General features: G+C 35.4%; 1 pseudogene; it reads right to left on the bottom strand.

Annotated features, from left to right (window-relative positions):
• Nucleotides 1-227: 227 nt before the first annotated feature.
• On the bottom strand, nucleotides 228-709 carry LOC116470549 (peptidyl-prolyl cis-trans isomerase A-like; annotated as a pseudogene).
• Between the last annotated feature and the right edge of the window lie 7,702 nt (nucleotides 710-8,411).

Below are 8,411 nucleotides of genomic sequence, written 5' to 3'. Positions count from 1 at the left end.
CAACAACTACCAGAAATACTTTTTTGTTATTTAGTTTTTATTTCATAATCATAAACTCTGCAATCCAGCTAGGCATGAAAGGGAACAAAGAAAACATGGAATCCAAAGGGAACTGCAGCGAAAGCACAAAGATTCTAGGATACTGCGAGCAAATGAGGTGGAAGTATGCTCTCCTGAGCTACAGAAGGAATGGTCTGGTGGTTAAGATAAAACACGAGTCAAACTTACTAGAGTTTTCCACAGTCAACAATGGTGATCATTCTAGTCTTGCCATTCCTGGACCCAAAGTGTTCCATAGCCTGTGGCCTTCACAATATTCATGCCTTCTTTCTCCTTGCCAAAGACCAAATGCTTGCCATCCAACCACTCAGTCTTGGCAATGCAGAATGAAAAACTGGGAATCGTTTGTGCCAGGTCCAGCATTTGCCATGGACAAGATGCCAGGATCTGTATGCTTTAGGATGAAGTTCTCGTCATGAAATTTCTCCCCGTAGGTGGACTTGGCACCAGTGCCTTTATGGCGTGTGAAGTCACCATTCTGATACATAAACCCTGAAATAATTCTGTGAAAGCAGGAACCCTTAGAATCAAATTTTTTCTCTCCAGTGCTCAGAACACCAAAGTTTTCTGTTGTCTTTGGAAACTTGTCTGCAAACAGCTTGATGGAGACGTGGCCCAAGTGCTTGCCGTCTAGGGTGATGTTGAACATGGTGGGGTTGACTGTGCTTTGCAGAAATACTTTTTAAAAAATCCCTGTAAGTGTAATGCCCCTACCTAACTGGGAATCTATGCTTGCTATTAATAAACATGTTTGATTGTCTTCCTTCCAGGTACTCCACACTACAAGTTCTAAACCTAGGTTGTTTTTGTATCTCAGACTCATTCACATAAAACCCAAAATAAGTTTTTAGGTATTCAGACAGACATGAGAAGTGTAATCTCCCTTTCTACCAGAGAAGATTTTTTTTCTCATTTGCAAGCTTTTAAGTCCTAGACACTAATCAATGGGGTGAAAAGCATGCATCTAATTTTAAAAATTATATTTCTAGTGTTTACCCTTTCTATTAAAAACTCCAATGACCATTTTTTATAATGTTAAGCCATCTGTTATTGAATGTTTTGTGTTTTCTCAACAAGCCTAAAGACACTAGGATAAATCAGATGTATTGGATCTCAGAAAACTGAAATGGGTAGATTTCTGTATGCCAAAGTTCATCCTTTCAGGAGGAATTTTACCTTTCTGTAAGTGGGAAACCGTCTCTGACAATAGTGACTCATAATTTAGCTGTCATACTCAACCACTTAGATGAAAGGCATGAGAAAACTCTAGAACTAGGGTATTGGGAAGAAAGCCTGCCCAGTGTCCATGAAAGAGCTCTTTCTTTCTTAACTTGCAATTTGAAAAAAAAAATGAATGAATAATAAAATAAGCATTTACACAAATTTTTCTTTCATTCTATCCTTCTTTCAGTTTTTGTTTGTGATTTGGTAATAAATAAAGCCAATTAAACAATGATAGGCTGGGTGTGCTGACTCATGCCTATCATCTCATCTCCTTGGGAGGGCAAGGCAGGAGGATTACTTGAGCCCAGGAGTTCGAGGTTACAGAGAGCTATGATTGTGCCACTACACTCCAGCCTGGGTGACAGAGCAAGATCCTGCTTCTTAACACAAACAAAAAAAGAAACAAAAATAGGTCTGAGCCATTTCAAAATTAACAAAATTGTCTAGTTTATTTCAAGGAGGGCAACAAGGTAAATTATATTCACTCCTGAATACTTAAGCAAACTTTCCACCTCTAAAGGAATAACACATATTAAAACATAAAGGCAGTCCTCGCTGTTAGAAATATTTTGACTTCCAGGTATGTTATCACTTAATTAAAAAAAAAAAAAAACTTTCAGGAGAATTGGCCACAGCAATTTTCTATGTTCTTATAATAAATTGCATGATGAATTATTTCTTTTGAATTTTTTAGTATAACTATAGTTCATCACCAATTAAGTGAAATAGAAAACTGAGTTATCAATATTGACATGCTTATTTGATTGACAGTACATTTAGAATAAGACCTCCCACAAAATACATTTCAAAATTGATATAAATAAACCAGAAATTCATCCATGTTGCTTGACAAAAATAGATTTTATCTTTAACAAAATTTATTTATATATAACCTTCAGTTGCCATAAGCTTTGCATTTATAGACACATTTTTATTTTAAACATTTGAATTTTAAATAGGGTTTATGTAAAATCACTCTCACGATTACTTTAAAAGCCAAAATACAGCATTTTACAATTAAACACATTTATGCTATAAATATTTCTAAAAACAACCGTCTTGTAAAATATTTAACCTGGATGCATTTAAACTGATAAGACGATACTATTTCTGGCTACTCATTAGCCAACCCCAGCCTTTTTTTTTTTTTTTTTTTTGAGACAGAGTCTCCCTCTGTCACCCAGGCTGGAGTGCAGTGGCAGGATCTTGGCTCACTGCAACCCCCGCCTCCCAGGTGCAAGTGATTCTCCTGCCTCAGCCTCTCGAGTAGCTGCGGTTACAGGTGCATGCCACCACACCCAGCTAATTTTTTTGTATTTTTAGTAGAGATGCAGTTTCACCATGTTGGCCAGGCTGATCTCCAACTCCTGACCTCAGGTAATCCACTCGCCTCGGCCTCCCAAAGTGCTGGTATTACAGGGTTGAGCCACCGCACTTGGCCATCCAACCCCTTATCTTCCTCCGTCCGCTATAGTTCTCAGCCTCTAATAACCTTCATTCTACTGTCTATCTCCATGAATTTATTTTATTTAAGCTCCCATATATGAGTGAGAACATGCTATATTTGCCCTTTTTTCCTGGCCCACTTCACTTAACATAATACCCTTTTGATTCATCCATGTTAATGCAGATGTTAGGATTTCATTTTTTAGTTGCTCAATATTCCACTGTGTATAAATACCACATTTTATCCATTGATCCATTGATGAACCCTAGTTTGATTCTATCTCTTGGCTATTGTGAATAATACAGCAATGAAAACTGTAGTGCAGGTGTTCCTTTGGCATACTCATTTCATTTTCTTTGGAATATACACCCCTTAGTGAGATTGCTGGATCATATTGTAGTTCTATTTCTAAATTTTTGAGGAACTTCCATACTGTTTTTCTTAATGCCTAAATTAATTAGCATTACCAACAGTGAACAAGCGGTCCTTTTTCTCCACATTCTCAGCAATACTTTTTATTTTTTTGATAATAGCCATTCTGATCAGTGTGAGATAACATCGCATAATGGTTTTAAATGTTTTCCTGATGCCTAGTGATATTCAACTTTTTTCCCATATGCTTATTGGCCATTTGTATGTCTTCTTTTGAAAAATTTCTAATCAAGTTTTTTGCCAATTTTTTTCAATCAAGTGATGTTTTCTTACTATTCAGTTGTTTGAGTTCCTCAGAAGTTTTTGATATTAACCTCTTGTCAGAGGGCGGTTTTGTAATTGTTTTCTCCCATTCTGTAAGTTGTCTTTCGATTTTATTGACTGTTTTTCCTTTGTATGCAGATTTTTAGTTCAGAGTAATCCTATTTGACTATCTTTGCTTTTGCAACTTGTGTTTTTGAGGGTCATAATCCAAAAAATTATCGTTTAGAGCAATGTGTTGAAACATTTTTCCTATATTTTCTCAAAGCAGTTTTAGTTTTAGGTCTTACATTCAAAAACTAAATCCATATTGAGTTGATTTTTGTATATGGCATGAAATGACGGTCCAAATTCATTATTCTGCATGTGGATAAACAGTTTTTCTGACACCCATGTGTTGAAGAAACTATTATTTCCCCATTGTGCATCCTTGGCACCATCTTTGTCAAAAATCAATTGTTTAAAAATATGAGGATTTATTTCTGGGCTCTCTCTTCTGTGTCATTAGTCTATGTGTCTGGTTTCATGCCAGTACCATCAGCATTTGCACTATTAGTCTCTGATCCAAATGTCTAATAATTACCAAATTTTATGAAAATTAAAGAGTAACTTCTTAAATTTATATTCAAGAGGGAGTATTCTATTTCAATAATTTCTAATCAGATAGAGGAAGAAACATTTTAGAGTTTTTTAATACTAGAGAATGGGTTCTTTTTTAAAAAAATCTCAATTCATCATTTACAAATACTGAGAGACATAAATATCTAGAGTAATTATTAACTCAAGAAAAAGACTTTCAGAGCCTAAAAAGAGTAACATCTAGTTCGGACACAATTAATAAAATAAAGCCTAGGTATATTCATTTCTAGGTGCATATTAGGATGCCAGATTCTGCATTGGCTACACATTCCCAAACTGTTTCATTTATTTCTTGAGAGGTGAATGCAAATAAATTAATGGTTTTTATAACATCTTATTTTGCTCAGCTGTCAACAAAGATACAAGGTCTCACTATTTACTTGAATTTGAGTGACGTCAGAATAACATGTAAACAAAATAGAATGACATGCTATTGTCATTGACTCTGTATTCTAGTCAGGGAGAAAGGTTAAAAAGTAAAAATAATATTTGCAATTATGTTACTTAGGATAATGAAATAAAAATAGGAGACAGAGGTAGAAAAAAATTATAGAGTGGTATAAATTATTTGTAATTAATATGTAAATCTCTCGGAAGAGGTAACATTTAAGCTGACACCTAATGAATGAGTAGTCCGTTAGAGTAGAAGCAGAACATTCCAGGCAGAAGATAAAACATGCACATCGAACCTGTGCCTGGAGAGTATTTGATGTGGCTAAATAATACAACGATTATGGACCTAACTCACAATACTTGAGAAGGACAATCATAATAAATTAAGGTGAAAATTAGATTAGGGCTAACTTATGGCATAGTTTGGTGAGCCATGATAAGAACTGACTTCTTAAAAATTTTAATGGAAAAACATTAAGGGATTTTAACAGAGATATTAACATAATCTAATGTACATTTTAATGACACTGTTGTTCTGTGGAGTATGTATTTGAGGGACCAAGGAGTATGTGCAACGACCTATTAGAACGGTCAGCCTAATAAATTTTCGTATTCTCTGCTAAGATAGTAGTAGCAGAAATTGAAATATGTTAAAAGACATTAGATATGTTTTCTACATATGACAAAAATAATTTTTGATAGGTTGGATTTGAGGATAGGGAAAAATAGAAATAATATGTCTTTATACTTTCTGGCATAAATAATTGAGTAGATAATGGTGCTATTTAAGACCATGGTTAGGGTGAACATACCTCCTTGTTTATCTGTGACATTCCTAGTTTACACTTTCCCTCTCTAAGGTTTGAGAGTTTAGAGAGTAAATGTATGGTTGATATGGGTTTGGAGGCAGTTAGGCAGGAGTTATCTCTGTATATGATTGAGATCTATAAATACATTCAAGTGAAGCATCTCAAGTGTTACAATTTTAATACATTTTCAAATAGATATTTAATACATTTTCAAAATGAAGGGTATGAGCTGAATCTTTTGATCAAATTTTGGGATAGACATACTCTTTGTTGAAGTTCTTGGGAACTGCCTATTACCTTTATGTAAAAGAAAAATGACCTGTGAACATATTCAGTTTTATGAAGCTCTGGGGAAGTGCCAGCTATTTTGTAAACATTTTATATTCTCCCATTTCCTTGATATTTTGAAAACTTTGACTTCTTAACATAAAAATATAGAAAACCACATTTCTTTTCTTCTTTTCCCTGTGCTGATAAGACACGATGGGAAAAAAAATAAACAATTCTTAAATTGTAGCTCTATTTCATAGCCATGGAACTTCAGGTGTACCTCCTGAGGCAGGATAAATAAGGGTAGAAGGCCACAGTGACTTGTCCTCTTATGTTAAGCCCCATGGGCTCCTTTTGCCGCAGTCTCCCTTCATTTGCACTCTCCTGTCAGTACCTGATCCTTTTGCAAGATGAGCTGTCCTGCAGAATACCAACAGACTGCCAGATGGTTCCAAGTTCCTGTTACATAATAAGGTCCAGAAAAGAGAACAAAAGCCCCTTATTCATGATGTAGCTTCCCCAATCTGCAGCCAGTCAGCACCAAAAGCCCAAGAAGCCATTAGCTACAAATTCCTGTCTTGGTGGGGGCCTGGGATGCTGGGTGAAACTAAGGACTTCTCTAGGGTCCTCCGTGTGCAGCCAGGCTCAAGGTTTAGCTTATAGTGACCTTTTCCTCATCTTAGTAGTAAAAAAAAAGCAACACTAGGTAGAAATTTTATATGCTAATGATACATGAGATGCATGTAGAGCATGTAGATACTGAGCACGAGTGCCAACTACGGGTCCTCTTTGCATACTTTACCTCACCGGTATTTTACGAATATGTATATATTTCCCATAAAGGGAATTCCCTTAGTGTACTAGCGGCTCCCTCTAGCTTTGAACAATCCACTCTGCCTCTCAGAATTTACTGTCACTTTGCAATAAACTTCTTCACCTACTTTTACTTTGAGCTTGCTCTCAAACTCTTTTGTGCGGCAAAATTAAGAACTGGAACCTGCCCATTGACAATACCTCAACATATTTTAAGTTTTACTCAATTTATATTACAGTTTATTGAAGTGTTTTTCAAACTTATATAAAGTTCAGATGCTAAGAAAAAATTTCAAACTAACAAGAATCTTTTCAGTAACCCAAGGATTCCATAGGTAACTGTTGGAGAAATATTTCTTAAAGAAACTGATGTATGTGTTCCATTAAAAAAAAAAGTCTCACGGGGAAAAAAAAATACAAAACAGAGATCACGGATCACAGTACAGGACTGATGAGACAAATGTGAGAGTTAGAATACCAGAGAGCACATCACTATGTACAGAAGAATCTCAAAAAATTTGCGTGTGCTTTTTGCTTAGTCTTGCTTTGGCTATGCTGGCTCTGTTTTGGTTCCATATAGATTTTAGAGTTTTTTTTCTAATTCTGTGAAGAATGATGGTGGTATTTTCATGGGGATTGCTTTGAATTTGTAGATTGCTTTTGGCAGTATGGTCATTTTCACAATGTTGAGTCTACGCATCCATGAGCATGGAATGTGTTTCCATTGGTTTGTGTTGTCTGTGATTTCTTTCAACAGTGTTTACTAGTCTTTCCAATCCTTGGTTAGGTATATTCCTAAATATTTTAATTTTTTTGCAGCTATTGTAAAAGGGGTTGAGTTCTTGATGTGATTCTCCGCTTGGTCGCTATTGGTGTATATAAGAGCTACTGATTTTTGTACATTAACCTTGCATCTGGAAATTTGATCAGTTCTAGGAGCTTTCTGGAGGAGTCCTTAGGGTTTTCAAGGTATATGATCATATCGTCAGCAAACAGTGACAGTTTGACTTCCTTTTTACCAATTTGGATGCCCTTTGTTTCTTTCTCTTGTCTGATTGCTCTGGCTAGAACTTCCAGTACTATGCTTTTGAATGGCAAAAGGAACAGTCGGCAGAGTGAACAGACAACCCACAGAGTGGGAGAAAATCTTCACAATCTGTGCATCTGACAAAGGACAAATATGCAGAATCTACAACTTAAACAAATCAGTAAGAAAAAAAAACAAACAATTCCATCAAAAATTGGGCTAAGGACATGAATAGACACTTCTCAAAAGAAGATAAACAAATGGCCAAGAGACATGAAGAAATGCTCAACATCTCTAATGATCAGGAAAATGCATATCAAAACCACAGTGCAATACTACCTTACTCCTGGAAGAATGGCCATAATAAAAAAATCAAAAGACAGTAGATATTGGCGTGGTTGCATTGAATAGGGAACACTTCTACATGCTGGTGGGAATGTAAACTAGTACAGCCACTCTGGAAAACAGTGTGGAGATTCCTTAAAGAATTAAAAGTAGAACTACCATTTGATCAGCAATCCCACTACTGGGTATCTATCCAGATCACTAGAAGTCATTATTCGAAAAAGATACTTGCACGCACATGTTTATAGCAGCACGATTCATAACTGCAAAATTGTGGAACCAACACAAATTGCTCATCAATCAATGAGTGGATAAGCAAACTGTGATATCTATCTATTTATCTATCTATCTATCTAGACATAGATATCTAGATAGATATAGATATATAATGGAATATATATAATGTGATATATATAATGGAATATATGATATATATAATGTGATATATATGATATATATAATGTGATATCTATATGCATATATATAATGGAATACTATGCAGCCATAAAAAGGAATGAATTAACAGCATTTGTAGTGACCTGGATGAGATTGGAGACTATTATTCTAAGTGAAGTAACTCAGGAATGGAAAACCAAACATAGTACATTCTTACTGATATGTGAGAGCTAAGCTATGAGGACACAAAGGCATAAGAATGATGCAATGGACTTTGGACATTTGGGGGGCAAAG

This window comes from Hylobates moloch, unplaced genomic scaffold (assembly GCF_009828535.3).
Source record: "Hylobates moloch isolate HMO894 unplaced genomic scaffold, HMol_V3 SCAFFOLD_6, whole genome shotgun sequence".
NCBI classification, from domain to species: Eukaryota; Metazoa; Chordata; class Mammalia; order Primates; family Hylobatidae; genus Hylobates; species Hylobates moloch.
The sequence above is the reverse complement of the archived record's forward strand: the minus strand, read 5'-3'. Positions and strand labels throughout refer to the sequence as shown.